This window comes from Girardinichthys multiradiatus, chromosome 12 (genome assembly GCF_021462225.1).
Source record: "Girardinichthys multiradiatus isolate DD_20200921_A chromosome 12, DD_fGirMul_XY1, whole genome shotgun sequence".
In the NCBI taxonomy this organism is placed as follows: domain Eukaryota; kingdom Metazoa; phylum Chordata; class Actinopteri; order Cyprinodontiformes; family Goodeidae; genus Girardinichthys; species Girardinichthys multiradiatus.
Window position 1 is genome coordinate 18,136,608 of NC_061805.1, and position 25,756 is coordinate 18,162,363.

Here is a 25,756-nt window from a genome sequence, read left to right on the forward strand (position 1 = left end):
TCTGAGAGTACTCATTAAAGAGGTCCTTCTTGATAGCAGTTGTGTTAGTAAAATAATGAAATAATTACATTTCGGGGTAATTACAATGCCTAACCCATTCCCATTAAACCACATGCCAATGTTTAATCCCTATCGCTTGAATTTATTGGAAATAATATAAAAAACATTTCTGCTGTCAAACAAATCCTAGGTACACATTGTTAATTTGAATATAGTACAAAATGAAGCCTGACTGAAATGTGAAAATGTGAGCAAGAGGTACATATTTACAGAGTATGTTTTGGTATTTGATACAGTGCATCTCAAAAATGTACATACAACTGTAAAGATTTCAGGTTTTAGAACTTAAAAAATTGAGCCCATATTACATAGCTGAAAAACTTTACACCCACCTTTGATGTGACATATGTCCAGCCCAGGCCTTGCAAAAAACTCCCAACACCTTGTGAGAGAATGTGTTTTGGTCTGATGAAAGCAGAATTGATCCTTTATTCCTTATTTGAAAAGATACACTGTATTGCCAAAAGTATTTGTCTGTCTACTTTTACATGTACAGGAACTATGATGACATCCTATTCTTAATCTATAAAGTTAAGTTTGTTAATGGGCCCAATAGGAACTTTGGTCATTTCTTTAGAGATTTGTTTAACCCACATGCAACGACACTCAGGAGAACAGAGAAGGTTAGAAGGTTTATTTTAATGGTCTTGTTTAAAGTTACACCAAAACTCCAGTCAGGAAAGCACATCGCAGGCTTCTCGGGTTCTCTAGAGGGAGAAGCACTGGTTATTTTGGACAAACTTCTGATATCTCAAAAAGGTCCAAACTTGCTTACTTCGTCTCTGATTGTTACTGAACCGGAGGGGGGCCTTCCAATGGGGCAGGGAGTCAGGCAATCCAGAAAGTGGTCCAGCAAGGATCGATCCACGGCGGGACAGAGTACTCACAGGGACAGGGTCTTAGTAGGGTCCAGGAGCCAAGCCAACAGTCGAGTACAGAAAATCCAAACTCACAAACTGTCAGAATGAAGTACAGGTAGTCTAGGTCTGGGGTTGCCTGGCATCTGCCCACACCTCACAGGTACTAGTAGGGAAGCAGGAAAAAACAAACACAGGGTAAGTACTGAGTACACACAAAAGTGGTATGGTTTCTCTGGCTTGAAGATTACCAAATGGGCAAAATGCTCAGGCATCGAACAACTGGTGGCTGGCTCCTAAATACTCCACCCAGGCACACACAATCAGCCAACGATCAAGAACACCTGTTGCAGGAACATACTTTGGCTCAAGGATGACCTCTGGTGGACCAACACAGCACGATACTCCCAAGCCCCAACAACTTTAACTATTTTGTAAACATTTTCCAAGCTTCTCGCCAGTGCATTCAGCGTAGCGGGCTGCTAGTTTCCACTGTGATGCTGAAATTAGGGTGATACTCTCAAAAATTAAAGTAATTTCATTCTTTTTTTATGTTAAATTGGATAGGTGCATTTAGAGCTCTGGGCGGGATGAGGCATAGTTAACGTGATTTAGAATCACCAGTAGTTAATCCAGAGGTTCCCAAAGTGGGGGGCGCGCCCCCTAGGGGGGGGGGATCATCGCCATTGCAGGGGGGGCGCAGTATAAATAACTGAAAAACTGTTTTGCTTCCAAAACAACTTCCTTCCAAGCCAAAGGTTAGAAAATATGACGAATCATATCTTGAAATAATTCATTGAAGACAACAAGCTGCAGAACACAGTGATCTCCTGCATGCAAGCACACATCTCTGCCCTTCAGAAACATTTCCTGAGATATTTCCTGGTGCAGGATTCCAAAGAATATGACTGGATCCGTGATCCTTTCAGTGCAAAACTACCTACAAACTTCAGCACATCAGAGGAGGAACATTTTATTGATGTCACATCTAATTCAACAATGCGGCTACACTGGGACTGGCTGCATTTTGGATTGGAGTGGAGAAAGATTATCCACTGCTAGGTAAGCCCTGGCCGTACTTCTCCCTTTTGCCACATCCTACCTTTGTGAGATAGGTTTTTCTGCAGTGGACTCAATTAAGACAAAATACAGATCAAAGCTGGACATTGAAAACGAACTTCGAGTGGCAGTCTCACAATTGCAACCCAGATTTGAGAAGATCTGCAGCAACAAGCAGGCTCACACCAGTCACTAAAAAGATATAAAGATGAAAGATGTTGTTTTCACAAGAAACCTTATTTTTCCTCTTAGGGAGTTCATGATTTAGACCCATTTTACACAGTTTTGAAAAACAGGTTAATAGCAATGTTGAATAATGTTATACTGTAAAAAATTACATTTGAAATGTTTACACTGTAAAAGGTGGTTTGTTGTTTTGTTACTTAAATGACTCTGTAGTTTATTTTAATGCAACCTGTAATTTACTACACTTTACTGAGTTGTGAAATAAATTGCAATAGAGTTTGAAAACAAAATACGTGTGTGTCTGGTTGGAGGGTCGATGTGTGCTGGGCAGGGGGGCAGCAATATTTCCCTATAAATCAAAGGGGGGCCCAGGAGAAAAAAGTTTGGGAACCACTGAGTTAATCCAAGGTATCAACCTGTTTGCATGCAAGACTAATTGAAGTGTTTTATGATGAGCTGCTTTGATTTGCTGTGCAAGTGTGCTGAGTCGCGGAGATAATCAGCAAGGTGCGTGTGTATGTTTTTGTCCGGCTGATCCTAAATCAGCCAGCAGTTAGAGGTTGGACTTTTAAAGTTTTTCCATTCAAAGCAGCTGCTGTCTGGGCCTCGTGGCCTGACCACTCCTTTGTCCCAGTTTTATTACTGGGGTTTTTCCACTGAGTTCCAGCCTCAGAGTTTTATGACCCTTTGTTCGAGATTTGGGGCAATCAGCTGCTAGTGGCGCAGCCCACCGTCTACCAGCTGACAGCAGCACAACAGGAGGGCTTCTCTTTCCAAGTTAACCCAAATTGCACATTTTGTCCATAAAAATGCTGGTTTGATCTTTACTGCACATATATTTTCTTTTATTATTATTGTTAGTCATTTTTATCCAGTATGTGTAAAATAGTGCTTGTTAGTTAGGTGAAGGTTTTTGGACCATAGTAATCATTATATCAGGGTCATATGGTTTCAATATATTTTCACATATATATATATATATATATATATATATATATATATACAGGGGTTGGACAATGAAACTGAAACACCTGGTTTTAGACCACAATAATTTATTAGTATGGTGTAGGGCCTCCTTTTGAGGCCAATACAGCGTCAATTCGTCTTGGGAATGACATATACAAGTCCTGCACAGTGGTCAGAGGGATTTTAAGCCATTCTTCTTGCAGGATAGTGGCCAGGTCACTACGTGATACTGGTGGAGGAAAACGTTTCCTGACTCGCTCCTCCAAAACACCCCAAAGTGGCTCAATAATATTTAGATCTGGTGACTGTGCAGGCCATGGGAGATGTTCAACTTCACTTTCATGTTCATCAAACCAATCTTTCACCAGTCTTGCTGTGTGTATTGGTGCATTGTCATCCTGATACACGGCACCGCCTTCAGGATACAATGTTTGGACCATTGGATGCACATGGTCCTCAAGAATGGTTTGGTAGTCCTTGGCAGTGACGCGTCCATCTAGCACAAGTATTGGGCCAAGGGAATGCCATGATATGGCATCCCAAACCATCACTGATCCACCCCCATGCTTCACTCTGGGCATGCAACAGTCTGGGTGGTACGCTTCTTTGGGGCTTCTCCACACCGTAAGTCTTCCGGATGTGGGGAAAACAGTAAAGGTGGACTCATCAGAGAACAATACATGTTTCACATTGTCCACAGCCCAAGATTTGCACTCCTTGCACCATTGAAACCGACGTTTGGCATTGGCATGAGTGACCAAAGGTTTGGCTATTGCAGCCCGGCCGTGTATATTGACCCTGTGGAGGTCCCGATTGACAATTCTGGTGGAAACAGGAGAGTTGAGGTGCACATTTAATTGTGCCGTGATTTGGGCAGCCGTGGTTTTATGTTTTTTGGATACAATCCGGGTTAGCACCCGGACATCCCTTTCACACACCTTCCTCTTGCGTCCACAGTTAATCCTGTTGGATGTGGTTCGTCCTTCTTGGTGGTATGCTGACATTACCCTGGATACCGTGGCTATTGATACATCACAAAGACTTGCTGTCTTGGTCACAGATGCGCTTGCAAGACGTGCACCAACAATTTGTCTTCTTTTGAACTCTGTTATGTCACCCATAATGTTGTGTGCATTTCAATATTTTGAGCAAAACTGTGCTCTTACCCTGCTAATTGAACCTTCACACTCTGCTCTTACTGGTGCAATGTGTAATCAATGAAGACTGGCTACCAGGCTGGTCCAATTTAGCCTTGAAATCTCCCACACTAAAATGACAGGTGTTTCAGTTTCATTGTCCAACCCCTGTATATATATATATATATATATATATATATATATATATATATATATATACGAGAAGCGTTTGTGTTTTTTTCGTGCAAGAGTGATTTATCTGTCAAAATAAGGTCAGAGTTCCCCCACCTTTGGTGAAGCAGATGACTAAACAGTGACATTAAGCGTGGTTGTGGTTAATTATCAATTATTAATGATAATTAACTAATTGTAATTATTAAGGGGTTTGAGCATTAATCATAACACCAGAGGAAATCTCTGATTTCTATTAGCAAATAATGATTTTTGGTTAAGAATTTCTTTTTCTGAATTATGATTTTTAATTATAATTTTTGATAAATATTAATCAATAATCATAATCCTTACAATCGAATGGCAAAACACTGTCAGGTGACTTGAAAATCGATTAAGAATAAACAGTAGAGACGATAAATGTCTGTAACTGCTGTCTGACAGATAAAAACATATTAGAGAAGTAAAAAGTACATTTTTTAATTATATGTGGTGAAATAAAGAAAGCAGTATTTAAAATGACTCTGCTGCTCAGGACAGTATCAGAAATAAAATAAAACTGGAGCTGATTTTACCATATCACAGGTTCATCGTATTATGCACCATCTGCCACTCTCTCTTGTCCAAACACGCATACCAAACCGCCAAAATATGCTCTAACACCAATTTGTTTTTCTTTTGACCATGTCCATGTTTCTCTTGCAGACACACACACAACAAACACACCTTTATTCCTTCCACAGAAGGGGACATTTATTCTGATTATGTTGGGGCCCGGAGATCGAAGATTGTAGTAATCAGAAAACTGGCCAGGCATCTATCACTGCAGCAACCAATCAAACCGCCTGCTTCACCGGCAGCGAATGGGAAAAATTACACACAGAAATGATTCCCACCAGTGTGTGTATCTGTGTTTACTTTTAGACTTTTATCCTTGTAAGGGCGAATTTTAGAGGCATTAAATGTGATTAAAATAAAATGCTTATCTGTATTTATTTTAACACAGATGACAGCTGTGAGCCACTTCTGCTTGACTGAAGGTTAAACTAACGTAATTAATGTGCTTTGGGGTATAGAGGTTAGAGAATAAATCTTTGTCAGAGTTTAGTCCTCACAAAGATTACTTACAATGTGTGTGTTTCTGTGTGTCTGGGGAGTGTGAGGCTATTTGTTTTAGCTGATGATAAAGGCAGCATTGTATTTGGAGAGACAGAAGAGGGAATTACAGAAAGTATATGAAAAGGGTTCAGTAGCAGCATCATTGCTGAACTCTAAAGATTGGCACACAAACACACACACCACAATGCGAAAGATTTTACCGACAATCGAACACACACACTTTTTTTTTCTGATGTTCATTGATGCACACATGGACATACTGGAAACATCAAGTGATGGGCAGGAAATAGTAGATAGGAAAGGAAAAGGAGAAAATTCATTTACTAACTCAATTAAAGCCCCCTGTAATTATACAGACTATTCAAAATGGCCACTTTCCATGTAACCCAATGAAAAACAGGAAAAGGAAACTTTACAAAAACAATTTTGAAGTACAAAGTAGAATTTAAACAGAACCAGTAACTGAAACATCATTATATAACAAAACAAAACTAAACAACTTTAAATGAACATAAGATAAGATCAAATACAGAACTAATCATTTGTAAATATTCAAAAGATATAAGTATAAATTTACCAAAAGGGCTGTTTCACAAAGACTAAAAGTAATAGAACTGAAACCTTAAGGTCTGCCCTCATGATTCAGCTTTTTGCCGATTCAAGTTTTCTTTCTAAGGTCTAAAGGATTCTCTAACTTGTGTTTTTTAAATCCAGGAGTACAGCAGATCACTTTTTTCCCCATTCTTCTCTTACACCAAAAGCACCATCAGCTCTTAGCAGACTGTAGTTTTTCCAGGCAATCTGGGTATAATAAACAGCTCTGGTCTATGAGAATGCAAAGTCTGTGTTAGGTATCCAGGTGTGTGCTGTTTGTATGTGTATGCTTCTGACTTCCTGAGATAGCAATTTGGTGGGCGGAGATGAGCTGCTGCAGTCTTTTCACACATGTGAGTGATCAGGTTCATTAGTGGAGCTTTAAAAGAGCTGGCTGCCAATCATTTAATGTCTCAGTGTCAACGTTAGTGTTACCGCTAGCCCAAAGGTGTCAAACTGAACTTGAGGGCTGGTGTCCTGCAAGTTTTAGATGCGTCTCTGCTTCAACACACCTGAATCAAATAATTAGGTAATTAGCAGGACTCTGGAGAACTTGACTGCTTACTGAGGTGAAAATTTAGCCATTTGATTCAGGTGTGTTGGACCAGGGACACATCTAAAAGATGCAGGAAACCGGCCCTCGAGGACTGGAGTTTGACACTGCTGCGAGTCTAGACCATTAAGAGATTCTTACACTTATCTAACCTTGAAAAGACTAACCGCGGCTTATTCTCCTTCTTTAAGGTTATCCTCTAGAAAATTCCTGATCTACCTATGCTACGAAGCCCCTGCATTCAGGCTCACACTCCCTGGAATAATGACCTCTTGGATTTCGGCTCCATGACCGGCAGACCTAAAGCTCCTTGTTGGCTCCATCCTTCTGGAAACCTGTCCCCCCTCCAAAGAACCGCTTCCCACCCTGATCGATTCAAACAGCCACCCTGGAGTGAATCCCCCAACCTGGATCCTCACCTTCACCAGTAAATAGTTACTACTCTCTTCCATACAATCCTCATCTACACATCTACTTACCACTCTCCCCTCCTTTTCCCAGTTATGCACCACATTGAACCGCTGAAGCCTCCTCCAGATCCAGCTGAACAACCCAGTTTTTTCATAATAACCTGTTAAACTTTACTAGTCTCCTGGAGTTTCTGCGTGTGGGTCAAAAAACTTACAAATACTATGACAGTCTGGCTATAATTTAAATACAAACAAATAACTAAATATGGGCCTGCTTCCCCTGAAGATTAGCATAATACCTTATTTAAATTTGGGCAAAATGTGTCAGTCAAAAGTTCAACTGCGTGTTGACCTTTCCATTGTTCTAGATGGTTGAAGATATGCACAATGCACACAGACTCCTGATGTTTATATACGACCAAAACCAGGATGAAAATTTTATTTATTTGGCCTTTTATTGATTTATGGTAACCACGTTTTTCAGTAAATTTTAAAAACAAGAACTAGGAGCACAAGTTTGTATTTAATGTGGACTTTCTCTCAGCCCCACAGGTTAAGAAGTTTACATAAAAGATCAGATCTCCACAAGTATTTGGTAAAATGTTACTTAGAACGTTGTATGGAAACCATACACTTTTTTGCCATCAACAAAGTCCTATCCTGGCATAACTCTGGACATTTGAAAACCGTTCTTGCCAGAAATGCGGAAACTAAATTAAATTGATTGGTTTTCTGGAATGGACCAATGGTCCTTACATTTTTTTGTTATTGAGGTTGAAGCGACTCATAAGCACATTGTTAGCTTGCTTTGTCCATTCCAAAACCAGTTTTGTCATGTGTTTAGGATCATTGTCCAGTTGAAATGCTGAGCTATACTCAAGTTTCATTCTTCTGATCCAAACTCTCACCTCCACTGAAAGGTCAGGATGTTTAGAAACCCTAAAACTGTGCACATATATTTATATTATATTGTAGATATGTTTATACTGTTTAATTTGTATTGTATTGCACTGACTACACCAAAACAAATTCCTTGTATGTCCAAAAACGTACTTGGCAATAAAGCTTTTCTGATTCTGATTCTGATTCTAATGCAGGAACCATCAAAACCCAAGCTTATCAATAATTTCAAATTTGTTGGAAGTCCAGTTTCGCTGTCCATAGCAAGGTGAGCTTTACATCAGCATCACCTGAGAGTGTGCCAACCAAAACAAGAAGTACCTGCACCAAAATTAAAACCTTCAGGCACATCTGAAATTTGCAGCTTTTCACATGGTCATGGATAAGCCTAATATCTTCAAGAGAAAGGTTTTATGGCAAAATAAGGTCTAAAATAAGCTATTTGACCACAATGACAAGAATTATGTTTTAATAAGTCAAGGTAAGGGATAAGAACACTGTATCAACTATCAGGATTGGTAGTGGTAGCATTGTATTAAGGGTGTGATAGATAGTTGAAATTTAGGCACAATTCAGTATTTCAAAAGGATAATGATCCAAAACAAACATCTAAACACGTATGCTTCTGTATTGCCCTGACTCAACCCATTTGAAAATGTATAGATTTTGGTTGAAAGCTCAGTCTCTGGGACAAAACCAACAGATTCAATTTAGCTTTGATATTTCTGATAAGAGGAATAGTCAGATATTCAGCCAGAATTATGCCAGGACCTTGTCATAGCTAGAAAAACTCTGTAGTTTCTCTACAACTTGCTAATGGTCATTTAATTAATAAGGGTGGGTGGGTGTATTTATATATTTGAGCATGTATATATAATTGTGGTCTTTTGTGGGTCTTGTTTTTTAAAATGTATTAATATGTTGTTGTATAATCACTCCATCCTGCTAAAACAGAAGTTGAAATCCATTAATAAAACACCCAACACACTGTCATTAATGACAATGAAACCTTCTGAATGCCACAGATTTGTAATTGCCATTCCTGAAGTATGCTTTCTGGGAGACATGGTTCCCCTTTCAATTATTTTAAAGAAACAAAAAACCAAATATATTCTATCCAGTCGTGATAACCAGAGGAGGGGACATTTTTAGGCCTGGGATCATCTACAAGAACAAGGTTGCAGCTTTTGCACACAAATAGATGAGGGCTAATCAGCTATAGTGGGTTTGTGCAGTGAACTGTAGGCCCAGATCTGCAGTAATAAGTTCTTATTCACACCCTCAATGAGAGCAAAAAACAGCTCATCAGAACAGACCAACAGGATTGATGAGAACTTTATGGATTTTAGAATGGCACATTGATGCAATGGGACACTGGAGTTTGTCAGGCTCTGCACATAAAGACCAGGAAATAACTGACTGAGAAGGCTTGAGAGATCATCAATGGCTAAGGCTTAGTCACATATACTGTAAAACACTGGCAGATTTGAACAAAGCTTGAAGCAGATTCTCACAGATCATATCTGACTATCTGACATACTATGTCAGAACAACTTCTACTGTCCTTGTCTGCAAAGGATACATATGAAGATAAGAGATCTGACGTTTTTGAAAAATTGAATGCCTGATCAATGCTACTCTATGAACAAGCACAACAGATGAGTTTCTCTGCCTCTCTGAAGCAAAGGAGATTATTTGTACCTGACTTGATGTATGCTCTTGCTTGCAGGCTGTTTACCCTTGGATTTCAAATCTGAAGAAGATCTCACCTTGGTTGGAACATTTCTGTCATTAAGAAATGCAAATAGAAATATGTCAAAGACTGTTTTAGGGGAGGTAAAATCCATACTTTTTTAAAGAGTTTCTTGAAGTAACAAAAGGACTGCAAGAGTCCCTATTTTCTGTGAGCTACAAAGAGCTGAGAATAACTTGTTTTATAACCCTTCTCTTTGGGCTATAGCATGTCCTGCACATTTTGGAGTGCCTTTCAGAGTTATGTATACCCATTTAACTTTTCCACATTTTGTCACAATACAACTATGTTGGATGGGTGCAAAAACTTGTTATCACTCATGTAAAAACTTTATGTTGCAAGGCACCTGCACTATGCCTTCCTCCCTGTGTGTGTGAGATCATTGTTATCTCTGTGTGAACCAGCCTCCTTTCTGTCTCACACACACACACCCTGTCTGAACTGTCTGTTGAACTGTGCATATAAATAAAGAGATAGGGTGTCAAAAACTTTGTAGTTTCACTGCAAAGTGGGCTACCCTTGCTGCAAGTAACTCTGACTGTATCGTTCTTACCTCTGAGTTGACTAAATAATACCTAACAAACTAAAATGTTCTTTGTTTTCCATTGGAAGGTCATGTGAAAGAGCAACACAATGCATACAGTTGTGAAGAGGAAGGAAATGGGATTTCCTACACTGACAACTAAGACAAGAATAGCCTTGATCAGAGAAGCAGTTTAGCCCCAAGATAACTGTAGAGCTCAGTTGACAGGAAAACTATTAGTCATGCATTTGCGAATAACAATTTGGCACAAGACATTCAGATGACTCAGCACACGTGGAAAAAAAGTGTTCTGCTCAGATGAGATCAAATTTAAACTATTTTGGCAATATGCAAAACACGGTATGTGGCAGAAAACGTACACTAAACCGCCGTCACTATGGTGATGAACAGGGGTGGCATCATGCTGTGTGGATGCTTTGCTTCAGCATGGACATCAAAGCTGGTTAGAGTTAATGGAAACCAAAAAGCTCCTTTTCAGCAGGAAAATGGTCCTAAACATACATCCAGAGCTCCAATGAAATGGTTTAAAATGTATCTTATACATGTTGTGAATTTGTGGCACTAATTTAAAACAGATGTTCACTTGCACTCTCCATCCAGTTTGACAGAGCCTAAGGTATTTAGCAAGGAACAAATGGTATAGACAATACAAAAAACTTGCAGCTAAAATTTCAGCAAAAGGTGCAAACAAATGACCAAAGGGAGCTGAGAATATATGCACTACATATTTTAAATATTTTATTTGAAAGCTGCGTAAAATGCTTCTCCCACTTCACAATTATACATGGCTTTGTGCTGGTCAATCAGAATATTTCAATAAAATAAACTAAAGTGTTTGGTATTATTGTGACAAAATGTGAAAAAGCTATAAATGCTTTGCAAGGCACTGTAGAAGGTCAAAGGAATGAATTTCCTCAACAGGATGCCATTTATGTAGGACCAATTCTGACAGATTTAAAAATAAATATAATTAAATACAATTAAAACTAAATATCATTAAATGGAATGCTACTAACTGCGCCACCGTGCAGCCCACAGTGAAATGTATAAATCCATAAAGTCTGTAAAAAGTTGTCTGCAGTGGTGTCATAGTGTTAATGGCCGACTTGACCCACATGCAGAAAAACACAACTAAACAGAGAAGCGTTTAGTAAGAAGTTTTATTAGCAGAACCAGGTACTGGAAACCGAGGATGCTGAGCGACTGCAAGAGAAAAGCGAACGCAGGTAAGACACCACCAAAGAAACCTTAACAATGTGCTCTATGTGAGAGCTTACGTCCGGTTGAGTTAGGTCCGCCAGGGAGAGAGGTTATGATCCTGGAGAGGCTGTGAGCAACACTGCAACGTTGGAGCAAGGTAGTCCTGAGAGGTTCGGAGGAGGGTGGACAGGGTTCGCCTGGAGCTATGAAGCAAACGTCTGATCCGGCAGCCAGCGGGTAGAAGAGCGAGAATCCAGAATCCATAAACTGTTAGAAGTCTTCCAGAGATCTCTTAGGAACTAGGCTTTGGTATCCTGAGACAGATAAGACCATTAGTCAAGGGAATAAACAGAGTCTTCACAGAAGATCAAAAACTTCACAAAATGATGAAATTGGCCAGGCTGAATACCACGAGGAGGCAAAACACTCAGGCGTCGAAGTACTGGCTCGCCTCCTTCTTATAGTCCTCCAGCTGATGACACTCATGCGATACACCTGACCACCCAGAACTCAGCTCCTAACGCCCCAATTGGTGGAAAAGGGTTTGTAGCAGGCAAAAATAACCAGGATCTGACACCACCTCCCACTCAACGACCGCCTCCGGGCGGTCTAGATGAACTGGCCTGGGACGACCAGAAGTCCTGAATCAGTCTAGAGTCCAGGATGAAAGACCGGGGAACCCAAAGGCGATCCTCGGGACCGTAACCTTCCCAATCCACTAAGAACTGCCACCCCCTTCCTCGTCGACGAGAGGCCACGATCCGGCGGACCGAGTAGGCCGGGTGGCCTTGGAACTCCTGGGCGGGTGGAGGGGGCACGGCCGGAGGGCAGAGCTTGCTGGACTGAACAGGCTTAATCTGAGATACATGAAACACAGGATGGACCCGGAAACTAGGGGGCAAACGTAGACGTACCGATGAAGGGTTAACCACAGAATCTATAACATACGGACCGATGAACCTGGGACATGGCTTCCGGGACAGAGACTTAAGTCGAACAGTCCGTGAAGACAGCCACACCTGCTGACCCAGGTGATAGGTAGGAGCGGGAATCCGTCGCCTGTCGGCGTAGCGTTTGTTGGCTGCAGCGGACCGCTTAAGGGCCTTGGTGGTAGACGTCCTGATCCATCTGCATCGCCGGACGTGCTGTCGTACAGAGGTAACAGCGATCTCCTTCTCATCAGCAGGAAACAGGGGTGGTTGATACCCCAGCGAAACTTCAAACAGGGATAAACCGGTGGCAGTGGAGACATGTGAATTGTGTGAGTACTCAATCCAGGGCAGGTAGTCGCTCCAATCAGTAGGGCTGGAGGATGCTATGCAGCGTAGCGCTGCTTCCATCTCCTGATTAAGTCTCTCCACTTGGCCATTGGTCTGCGGGTGATAACTGGAAGTTAGAGAGACGGTGGCCCCCAGCGCTGCACAAAACTCCTTCCACACCTGGGCGGTGAACTGGGGCCCACGGTCCGACAGCACGTCCTGGAGGATTTGATGCAAACGGAATACGTGCTTGACCATAAGCTTGGCAGTCTGGAAAGCAGAAGGCAGTCTTCTGAGAGGTACAAGATGGCAGGCTTTAGAAAATCTGTCCACAATAGTCATGATAGTAGTCATACCGTGAGAGTTTGGAAGGCCAGTGACAAAATCCACGGCGATGTGGGACCAAGGTCGAGGAGGAACGTCCAACGGTTGCAGGAGGCCAGGGGGTGGCCGATTAGATGTCTTGTTACGAGCACAGGTTCTACAGGCTGAGACATAATCCCTAATGTCTCGGTGTAAAGTGGGCCACCAAAAGCGTCTAGACAGGGCAGCAATGGTCCGATTAGCTCCTGGGTGGACGGCAAACCTTGAAGCGTGGAACCAGGTAATGAGCCGGGACCGAACAGCGCTGGGAACATACATCCGGTTAGGTGGTCCAGTTCCTGGCCCCGGGTCAGCGAGGAGGGCCTGCTGCACGCTGTCCTCAATCTCCCAGGTAACGGCTCCAATAGTGCAGCTAGGAGGCAGGATAGGCGCATCTAGCTTCTCAGTTTCATTAGTGGAGAACTGTCGTGACAGGGCATCTGGCTTGTTGTTTCTGGTGCCGGGTCTGTAAGAGATCAACAAATTAAAGCGAGAAAAGAATAATGACCAACATGATTGTCTAGGGTTTAACCGTTTTGCTGATTGGATGTAAGACAAATTTCTATGGTCGGTCCAAACCAGCACTGGATGTTCAGCGCCCTCCAACCAGTGCCGCCACTCCTCCAGAGCGAGCTTAATAGCTAGGAGCTCTCTGTCACCCACATCATAGTTCCTTTCTGCCGCAGATAAGCGGCGAGAGAAAAAGGCACACGGATGAAGCCTTGAGTCAAGGTCCTGGCATTGGGAGAGCACCGCTCCCACCCCGGTGTCCGAAGCATCCACCTCCAGAATGAACTGTTTCGCTGAATCAGGGTGAATGACCACTGGAGCATGGGTGAACTTGTCTTTTAAGGTGCTGAATGCGTTGTCTGCCTCCAGAGTCCAAACGAACGGCACCTTAGAGGAAGTTAGGGCTGTGAGGGGGCTGGCTGTCTGGTTGTAGTTCATAATAAATTTTCTATAAAAATTGGCAAAGCCCAGAAACCGTTGTAATTCCTTCCGAGTGGTAGGAATAGGCCAGTCCTCCACCGCCTTGATCTTGCTGGGGTCAGCGCGAACCTGCCCACCCTCGAGGACGAAACCCAGAAAACTGATGGATGACTGGTGGAATTCGCACTTCTCGGCCTTCACAAACAGCTGATTTTCCAGGAGGCGCTGAAGGACTAGGTGAACATGCCGGCGATGCTCTGTAGGAGTCTTTGAATAAACCAAAATGTCATCAAGATAAACAAAAAGGAATAGATTCAGGAAGTCCCTTAATACATCGTTTATAAGAGCCTGGAACACGGCGGGTGCATTACATAGTCCAAACGGCATCACCTGGTACTCATAGTGTCCGAGTGGAGTCTTAAAAGCCGTCTTCCACTCATCTCCCTGGCGGATTCGGACCAAGTGGTATGCGTTCCTAAGATCGAGTTTAGTAAAGATTGTGGCGCCATAAACTGGTTCGAAGGCCGATGAAAGAAGGGGTAAAGGGTACTTGTTCTTGATCGTGTTGGCGTTTAATCCCCTATAATCTATACACGGGCGGAGAGACCCATCTTTCTTGCCGACAAAGAAAAACCCAGCTCCCAATGGGGATGAAGACGGTCGGATTATTCCTGAGGCTAATGATTCGTTTATATAATTCTCCATTACCAACCTCTCCGGTCCAGAGATTTTATATAATCGGCTGGATGGTAATGGAGCTCCTGCCAGAAGGTCAATAGCGCAGTCATAAGGACGGTGCGCCGGGAGGGACAGAGCCCGAGACTTGCTAAACACTGATTTTAGATCATGATACTCACTTGGTACTCGAGTAAGATCAGGAGGTTCGATCTCCCTCTCCTTCTCAGGAGTACTAGGGGGAACAGCTGAGTGGAGACAGGATGACAAGCACTGGGTGGACCATGATTCTACCTGTAACTCCGCCCAGTTCAGATGCGGGTTGTGAAGCTGCAGCCAAGGAAATCCAAGCACAAGAGAGCTCTGTACTATGGGAAACACAAACAGGGTAATAAGCTCCCTATGGTTACCAGATAAGACTAATTCCAGGGGTAGAGTTCTATGGGTAATACTGTGGAGCGTCCGGCCATCTAAGGCCAAGACTTGACGTGGCACGGTTAATGGTTCAATCTTAATCTGGTGGAGTTTTACCAGATCCTGATCGATTAGGCTCAGTTCACAACCCGAATCTAGTAGGGCAGAGAGAGTGAGGCTCTGTTGATTCAATACTAATGTGGCAGGTAATGTGAAACGTGAGGGCATGCTAAAGGGCCTTTGGTCCACCGGTCGCCCTGCTAGAACCGGCGGACCCAACCTTTTGGCCGAATAGGACAAGCCAAAACCAAATGCTCGGGGGATCCGCAGTAAAAACACTGCCCGGCCTCCCGCCAGCGACCCCGCTCATCATCAGACAACCGCGCCAGTCCGGGCTGCATGGGCTTGGACTCTACCTGGCCTGGAGTTTGTACCAGTCGGGTTGGTGTCTGGTGAGTGGTGGAAGACTGTGCTCTAGGCAAAAACCACTCAGTGCGGGACCGTCTCCTTTCCATTATACGGTTATCCAAACGGAGGGCTAAATCAATATATTCATCTAGGTCCTCTGGTTCCTCTAGTTCATCCTTTAAATTATCATCCAGAGCCTGAAAAAACATTAACACATTATCACATTAACAGGGCAGAAAGCTGAATAGAATCCTGGTCCACTAACTGTCTTTCTTCTTGTCTACAGTCAGCAGTAGCATCACTCCCCTCTGAGTCAGGTCCTGCAGAGTACCATGATCTCAGGTTAGTTTTTAGTAAATCCAAGGCTTTGTCACTACCCCCGCATAGACCCTATGACTGTGCAATAGATTTGCTTCCCGATGCCCCCCTGCCTTTCAGTAGGCTCTATCACATCTCAGGACCAGAAAGAAAGGTTATGGAGGACTATATTAATGAATCTCTGGTGACTGGGTTAATTCGCCCCTCATCTTCTCCACTTGGAGCTGGATTTTTCTTTGTGGAAAAGAAAGATGGTTCACTCCGCCCTTGTATCGACTATAGGGGGATAAACCAAATTACAGTAAAAAACAAATATCCACTTCCTCTCCTTTCCTCGGCCTTTGAACCAGTTGACGGTTCAAATATCTTTTCTAATTTAGAGCTCCGTTACGCTTACCATCTAGTTATGATACGCCAGGGGGATGAGTGGAAGACCGCCTTCAAGACCCCGTTAGGCAATTTTTAATACCTGGTTATGTCTTTTGGACTAAGTACTGCTCCTGCAGTGTTTCCATCCCTTATCAATGACGTACTTAGGGACGTTTTGAACGTTTTTGTTTTTGTGTACCTTGACGACATCCTGATCTACTCCAAGGACATTAAAGAACACACCCGTCACGTCTGTCTAGTCCTGCAAAGACGTTTGGAAAATAAACTGTTTGTAAAGGCCAAGAAATGTGAATTCCACAAAACATCAATCACATTTTTGGGATACATCCTGGAGGGTGGACAGGTTCGCTCGGATCCAGAGAAGATCAAGGCAGTACTGGAGTGGCCTGTCCCAGACTCTCGCAAGCAGCCACAACGATTCCTTGGATTTGCAAACTTTTATCGACGATTCATCAAGAACTTTAGTTTAATTGCAGCACCACTCACTGCCTTAACCTCCACAAACATAGTGTTTTCCTGGACACCAGAAGCTGACGAGGCATTTCAGGCATTAAAAGAGAGGTTTTCTCAGACACCCATACTAGTTCATCCTGACTCTTCCAGACAGTTTATTTTAGAGGTAGACACTTCTGATACAGGAGTGGTGCTAAGCACTGGTGCCGTGCTTTCTCAGCAGTCTACCACAGATGGAAAACTCCACCGATGTGCTTTTTTTTCTTGTCGTCTCACTAGCACAGAACGGAATTACGACGTGGGAGACAGGGAGCTGCTAGCAATCAAGTTAACTCTCGAAGAATGGAGACATTGGCTGGGGGGTGCTAAGCACCCCATTTTAGTATGGACCGATCACAGAAATCTGGCATACTTGCAAACAGCCAAAAGACTGAACCCACGCCAATCACGTTGGTCACTGTTTTTCTCTCGTTTTGACCTCTCCATTTCTTACAGACATGGCTCCAAAAACATGAAGTCGGATGCTCTTTCCCAGCTTCACTCACCGGACTCCACCAGAAAAAAGGCGGAACCCATTGTGCCGTCCCATTGGACGTTTGGAGCCCTAGTTTGGGAGGTGGAGGACCTTATAGACAATGCCCAACAAAACGAACCGGACCCAGGTACTGGTCCTCCCAACAGGAAGTATGTTCTTAACTCTGTTAGATTTAGGCTCATCCGCTGGTTTCATACAGCCAAATTCTCAGGTCACCCAGGGGTTAGCAGAACCATCTCACTCATTTCCAGGAAAGTTTGGTGGCCATCCCTTCACAAGGATGTTAAAGAGTATGTGCAGGCCTGTTCAGTCTGTGCCAGACAAAAACCGGGCAATCAGCCTCCCTATGGGTTACTCCAGCCTCTCAGTACGCCCAAACGCCCTTGGTCTCACATAGCCCTTGACTTTGTAACTGGTTTACCTATTTCTAAGGGAAATACAGTCATCCTTACAATTGTTGACCGTTTTTCTAAATCCTGCCACCTTGTACCACTGAAAAGACTTCCTTCTGCTTTCCAAACTGCCCAGCTGTTGGTTCAGCATGTTTTTCGCCTTCATGGCATACCTCAGGACATTTTGTCAGATCGAGGCCCCCAATTTATCTCTCGTGTTTGGAAACAGTTTTGTTTGGCCCTTGGAGCCAAAGTTTCCCTGATGTCTGGGTACCACCCCCAATCAAATGGACATACAGAATGCATCAACCAACAGATGGAGTCCAACCTCAGATGCATGACCGCATCTGAACCTCTTGATTGGTGTATTTATCTTCCCTGGGTCGAATATGCAGTCAAATCACAAATCTCATCTTCAAATGGACTCTCTCCTTTTGAGCTATCTATTGGTTATCAACCTCCCCTATTCCCCGCAGATGAAAAGGACATAGCCGTAGCATCCGTTCGGCACCACATACGCCGTTGTAAACATATCTGGGGAAATGCTACCAGAGCTCTCCTTCATACAGCAGACCAGAATAAGAAGTACGCTGACTGCAGACGGCGGCCTGCTCTGACGTACCATCCTGGCCAAAAGGTTTGGTTGTCCTCCCGAGACATCCTTTTGAAGGCTATGTCCAAAAAACTCTCTCCTTGTTTCATTGGCCCCTACACTATCGACTCAGTTATCAGTCCCTCTGCTCTTCGTCTGCGCCTGCCTCCCAGCCTGCCTCCCAGCCTACGTATCCATCCTGTGTTTCATGTCTCTCAAGTCAAACCTTTCGTTTCCAGCACTTCTTGACAAGGTTATTGGAAAGAACAGCTGCAGAAGGATGACTGCACACTAGCCCCTGGTCATCTTCCATAACATCATTGATGCATCCTCATATAATGCCTTTGTGATATGGTAGGAGATCAACCTGACCTGGATGTCAGGGAAGAAAACAAGACAAGGATGTTCCTTGAGCAATTGGGAAAGACTCTAGTCACCCCTTGTATTTCGAGAAGGGAGCACCTGCCCCGCACAGAAGCCTCTGCAGCCATTGTGGAAGCTGTTCAGGGATCTGAATATTGTCCGGATCCACCTGAGGCTGCAGCTGGGTCAGTCAAAAGAAAAAGGTGTCAGTTATGCCCCTGGAAGAAGGACTGCAAGACAAAAGCTGTGTGCTGCACGTGTGAGAAATACATCTGCAAAGCCCATTCTCACGTTCACACATACTGTTCTACATGTGCTAAATAGAGTTGATGTTGAAAATTGTTAACAAAATCAAGCAAAATGTTGTTTTGTTGTGTTATGAGAGAAGTATTTTTATAATTCACTTCCTAAGAAATATAAAAGAATAAACTGTTGACAAAAAAGTTCCAGATTATTGCCTGTGTTTTTCCCTTTCAATATAATTAAGTCAGAAGTTTTCACTTCACATTTATATAATAGCATAATAGCAATAATAAACCTTTAATGTGTAAAAGAAAACTGTTGTGACAGTTGGTTTGTGGTAAAAAAAAAAATAATGGTCATACTGGTGATCGTCTTTTTGTATTGTATGACAAAAATACATGATAAGAAATTAATTAAATTGAGTAGAACTGATAAATAACAGATTTTATCATGCAAAATAGATTTTGGATTTAAAATTCAATTAAGCTGCTTTATTTTGGGGCTTTGGTAGGCCGGGTAATTTTTTACTTGTAGGACAAGGGGAATAAACAGAATGTTAAGATTGCCCAAGGGTTAAATTAGAGAGACAACATGTCAGTAGAAAGCTTCCTAGCTAACTTCCAAGTAACGTTATTCCGCTGACCTTCCTCGGGTTCACCACCACTTATGCTCGAAATGGAAGCTGTGTACGTAAAAAGTAAAGTAAAAGAAAAAAAAATCAGACCTTATACTTGCAACATTCCAATTCCTCCAGTCTATTAGCAGCTTGCCTTAAGAGGTTGGACACCGAACGTCTGCCTGCCGAGTTTGGCATTGCTAAACAATGTTTTTTGGTGGGGAAAAACCATGTAGATTCCACCTATACAGGCTAAGGCTAACCAACCAATAGCAGAAGTTGACCTCAAAAGACCCAGCCCCTCCTCATTTGCATAACAAGGCAGAAATGCATACAGAAATGTAAAAAGGACAGACAGAAATAAATAGCATTGACAAAATAAATAGAGAAAAAAAATACAAAGGAAGAAATAAATAGACAGAAAATATTAAAACATACACATAAATATATATATTTAAAAAATAAGTAATTAGTAATAAATAAAGTTAAAAATTATAATGGATAATAAATAAATAAGGTAATAATTACAAAGGATAAATAAAGAAGCCAATTAAAAGAGATATACAGTATACATTTATGTCTCATCTTATAATTTAATTACTGCCTACATTTATGAGAGATGTGATGTCTTACAGACGTTGCCTTTGTAACCTTCACAAAGATTGCTGTCTGGAGGAAGTAAACACACAAAACCACAGATACATGCTCTAAAGATGGATATGATTATAAGTTAAAAGCAGTGTTGGGACCCAGCCATGGATTTCAACATTAAACTCCGGTACGGATTTTCTAGAACTTTCAAAATAAATTGCATTTAACTGACTTCCAGCAACTGAGGAAAGGGGGGAAGCAGCAGACTTCCCATGATGTTTCTGTCTGAATAAGAGCACCCCCTCTCCAACAAACCGACCTCTTCCACACCGGTGTTCATCGGGATAGGAGGGGGACAAAGTGCGCTGATGTCTTTGCTGGCAAAAAGACATAAACTCTTCAAACTGGATCCAAGAGTGTCATAAGATCACACGATCATATGCACAAGTTAAGTATGAGTGAAGCACTGTTTGTGTACCTGGTGATTTCATTCATAAAGAGGGGAAATTAAGGTATAAGTATTGCTGACTTTCTCTCCGAGCCCTGCAGAAGCAAACGTGTTCGAGAGTAGCCCCTGCAAAGACGCGGTCTGCCAGTCTGGAAGGAAGACAGCAGAGACCGCATCACCGTGTTAACCCGTGTGGTCAGCAGACAGGACGGGCTGCTGTGCTACAGCTCCAGAGCTAACCCTTTTGTTCACAAAGCGAACGCAGCTTCAACCCCCCCACAGTCAACAAGAGGTTAGCTGAAAGCTAACCTCTTGTTGACTGTGGACATTTCTTCAAACTTCGCCCCTTGGACAACATTTCCTCACCATGGTCAGAGGTTAGGTTTGGACAGATTAACAGTTAGGATGAAATGATCTGAACGTTTTCATTCTATGAAGTTTGGTTTTGTTTGTGTGAAACTCGGCTAACTTAGTGCTAGCAGGCTATCTGCAGCACACGTGCCCTGTTTGTATTCTGTGTTTTTAAAGTTAAGTCAAACTTTACTTCAAGGGTGATTTTAAACACAGAAGATTGCTCATAACGCGCCGTCCGCGCTTATGCATTTTAACCCTTGTATTGACCCTGGTATTCTAAAGGTATGTGTTTGATTCTGGTGCTAAGCTAGCAGCTTCTTTGTTAGCTTAACTGCTAACAGCTAAGGACATGTGCTTGCTGCTAAATAATATTTACCCAGAAAGGTTTAGTTTTCAATCCAGTAAATAATGTGTCCCTAACATCGTTTTACTAAATTTGATAACTAAGTAAACACCATTAAGCACCATTTCTCCAGAAAGATTTGGCTCTTTCCAAAACATTCCCTTAATAATATTTCTTCAAATATGATTTCAATAAATAAAGGCAGCTAATGAGACACCGTTGAGAAATGGTCATCCAGAAGGTTGGTTTTATTCAGCATATCATTATTTAAAACATTATTTTATTGAAATAATATTTAATCTGATCTTGCATTATGAAGGGTTGTCTAAACGTTTGCTGATTATTGCTTAAGTTGGTTCCAAGACTAACTTAACTTCATTTCCAGATTCTTCAAGATAATCCTTGGTTCTCAAACATAAACATTGCATGGTAATGTTGCATCACTCTTTTGGTCATGGTTTTCAATCATCTTTAATCAACTTGTTTATATTGTAGATAGTCTATTAGTCTTCCCTATTCTTTAGTTCTGCTTGGTAGTTTAGTTGGATTATTTTAGCATAGTAAAGAGTTTGTTAATTTAAATATGTTTGACTTTGAGTTGACTTATTTTTGTTAAGAAATTCTTGTATTTTAAGAAATTGTGTGAATTCATTCCATGTGTGTGCAGAGTTTATGCTGTTCAATAATGTCAGAGCTCGTCTCACACCTTTCTATTTTGTTCTATTACCATCACCTTACTGGGCTGGTATTTACAGGACAACTCTTAACAGACCAAAATATTATTTGATAAAATATTAATATTAAATAATATTCTCAGATTAATAATCACAACAGCAGTGAAGTGACAGCAAACGAGGGAATAAGAAGGGGGTCCGTAGGTGTGACTGGATTACGTTTGGGACTGAATGGGTGAAGCTGTATGAGAGTGCATACCTAATTTAATGTGAGTGTGCTTATCGGTGCCTTTCAGTCACTGTTACCTTGTGTATGCATGTGTATGATGTGCATGTGTAATCATTCTCCCATCTGTTCCCTCTTCCAGCTTTAGATCCTGGTTATGTTTTCCCACTGTGAGCCTGCTGTTGTTAGTTGCATCTGAGCAGCAGAGGGGCTCTTCTCCACTTCCTACACCCAAACCGTGTCCCTTCCTGTTTCCCCAGGTTGACAAAGCCTCATTAATGTGCTCCCCCAGCCCTCACATCCCTAGCACACACTCTTTGAGGCAAAACTCACATATACTCCATGAGGTGTTTCTAGCATCTGGTCCTTGTGTGCAGTGCCAGTGATTTCCTGTCCTGCATATGTGCTTGTCTGTTTGTGTTTTAGCAAAAGGTAAATCAAAATCGAAGCCATCATCACAGCTGGAGACATCCTCAGTGTTCATTTTGTATTCCTGATAATAAACAGTTGGGAGGGAAACTGCAGAAAAATGCCTACCTGCCAGTTGAAGTCATCAAAAGGAAAAAAATACTTAGATAAAAATGCTACTTCGAAAAAGGCCTTTTTAAAAAGTGACATAAGTGGGGAAAATGAGTGTTGAAAACTTCTATGTTTTTCTCAGGAAATGTATTTCTGTTGAAGAGAAATTCACTCTTGATGTTGCAAGTATTACAAGTAATCCACACATACAAATATGTATAAAAAAACAAGTCTGTACATCATGATATGTGTAATAAAGGGAAATCACACAGCAAACTGAAGTGAACATGCTTACTGAAATGTATTAAGATACTTGGCTTAGTTTGACAGCTTCAACACATCTCTTGTATGTAGAAACTAGTCACATGCCTTGCTCAGGTGTGATTTCAACCAATTATTCCACATAAAGTGTCTTCAGATAATTACGTTCTGGAGGACTGCTCTATGCTCCCTAAGCTTTGGTTCTTTCCAACAACTTTCATTCTTGCAGCTTTATTTTCTTTCTCTGAAACCATTTGAGAGTATTTTTTTAGCTGTGTATTTGGAATCATTGTACTGCTTAAAAATCCACCCTCGGTTTATCTTCTGATTCTTATCAAGAATGTTAAGTACATTTCTACAGTCATCCTTTGTTCACATAACAAGGAGTCTGCCTGTACCATTTGCAGAAAGACAGCTCCACATGTTACCTTCAAATGTCACTGTATGTATGGGGGAATGTGGGAATGGTGAGCAGTGCTGTTTTGCCACTAAACATAGTGTTTGCAAAAACATCCAAATTAAACTTTGGTCTCATCTAACCAGACTTTCTGACTGGACTATATTCTCACAGGAATGTCCAAATGTTCCGCAGCACACTTTAAATAAGCTTTAGCATGTTCTTATTGCAGATAATCTTCTTGACTTCTGTTTCAGAGATCTTGTAAAGAGCAGCTGGTAGTGCATTGTATATGGTCAATGTTTTTACAACTTCCAGATTATGGTCCCAACAGAAACAAACCTACTTATAAACTTCTGTTAGAAATAGGTCTGTAACCAATGCCACGAGTGTATTTTGTAGCAACAAAGTTGTAAAGGTCTTGAGAGAGCTCTTTGATCAGTTACCCATCATGTCTTGTTAATAAGAACCTTTTCTATAACCATTAGTTAGAATGAATACAGTTTATATTAACTTGCACCAACAGGTTGTTATGATTTGTGGGTGTTTTTGGGTTTTGTTGGTCTTATTTCACAGTTGAAGTTCTGAATCATGTTTCTGTTTATTATTTTTCTGGTCATGTTTTAGTCTTGTTCATGTTTTGTCAAGTTTGGCTTTTGGATTTGGTTATGCTTTAGTTTCATGTTTTTCTAGTTTCTGTTAATTTGTATTCAAGAGTCTCTGTTTTGCTCCAGTCACGTTTTTGTTCTCTCCTGTCTGTTAATTAACTTTATTCGGTTCATCTGCTCCAACCAAATCTGTCTCTTTGCTTCACCTGGTTCACACTCCATATATACACCTCCGTTCTGTTTATTCCTCGTGGAAACATTTTCTGGATCATGCTCATATCTTGTTTTCTCGATAATGCTCATGTCTTCTTTTTCGGATCATGCCATGCCTGTCTTGCCTGCCTGTTTATTGTTTTGTTCCTGACTCTTCCTGTGAGTGAGTTTTTTGTTAATTAAATCCTTTTTCATATACCGTCATGCTGCCTGCTTGTCTGCATTCCGGGGTCCTACGCTGCACTCACCCTTTTGGGATTATGATTATTGATTAATTAATGTTTATCAAGAATTATAATGTAATGGAAAATTCTTTTTGAAGTGTTCTAAAGTGCTACGACCTTTATTTTACCTCTCTCCTCTGACCTCTAGATCCATTATCAGAAGTTTTATGGTTAACACTCCCTGAATGGTTATATCCCAAGGGAGGGTAGATGGGTGCCCACATAAGTAACTTTGTTACCTTTGACCCAGGGGAGGGTCTAGGGGCCATAAAACTAAACTCTTTGAAGTTGAGATAGCACCCTCATTCTGCTATAAATATGGTTTGTAATTTGTGTTCGTTACTCTGGTTCTCTGACTTGTTCAGTGAAAGAGTCATTGAAACGCTGAATACCTTTGAATAAACTTGTTTGGCTTATCTGACTCTGTCTCCTGGAACTGTCCTTACACAGTATGTTGATGATTTATTACTATCAGCAGGATCAGCGGATCAATGTAGGAAATATACCTTAAAACTACTTCAACATCTTCATGAAAAGGGTCACAAAGTTTCAAAATCTAAAATGCAGTTTGTGCAGGAAGAAGTGACATTTCTTGGTCATGTTCTCTCACATAAAAGCAGAAAGCTGTCCCCTCATCGTATTGAAGCAGTTCTGAAAATCCCAAAACCTGTCACAAAGAAACAAATGATGTCATTTTTGGGTATGACAGGCTATTGCAGAGCTCACATTCTGAATTACTCTGAGCTGGAAGCGCCTTTGGCCAGTTTAATATATGGGCGGAGCCTGGCAGCTCCAGACAAAATTAAATGGACAGAAGAGGCAGAACTGGCTTTCATTGATTTAAAAACAGCCCTGTCTTCTGCGCCTGCATTGGCTTTACCAAACTCTGACAAGCCATTTATTCAAATGGTGGATTAAAAATCTGGTTTCATGTCATCTGTGTTGTTGCAATCCCATAGAGGCTTATTATTCCAGTAAGCTTGATGCAGTTGCAGCCGGCTTACCTGGTTGTTTGCGCGCTATATCTGCAGCTGAGAAAACAGTGTTAGCGTCACGTGACACTGTTAGATATAATCCACTGACAGTTTTTGTTCCACATTCTTGTTTCCATCATCCTCCTGGAACAAAAGACGTCTCATCTATCAGCAGCAAGGTGGCTTAGGTATTCCTCAATATTATTGGACATGCCTAACATTACAATTAAATGTTGTAACACTTTAAACCCATCCACACTTCTGCCTACCGAGGAGGATGGTGAGAGTTATGACTGCGCAGCTGTCTTAAATGTTGTTTGTACCCCTTGTCCTGACTTGCGAGACACCCCTTTGTTTAACCCTGATCTTGTTTTGTATGTAGATGGGTCTTCCTCTGCTGTGGGTCTGAATCAAGTAGGGTTTGCAGTGTGCTCTGACTCAGCTGTTTTGCGCTCAGGTCCTTTG

At 41.8% G+C, this 25,756-nt stretch overlaps 1 long non-coding RNA gene across 1 annotated transcript; it reads right to left on the bottom strand.

Moving 5' to 3' along the window:
* Positions 1-679: 679 nt before the first annotated feature.
* Positions 680-1,245, bottom strand: LOC124877307. The gene is made up of 3 exons (XR_007040492.1): positions 1,169-1,245; positions 836-1,083; positions 680-767 (listed from the first exon to the last, which is right to left on the bottom strand). It is a non-coding gene; the product is annotated as an uncharacterized LOC124877307 (long non-coding RNA).
* Positions 1,246-25,756: the final 24,511 nt, after the last annotated feature.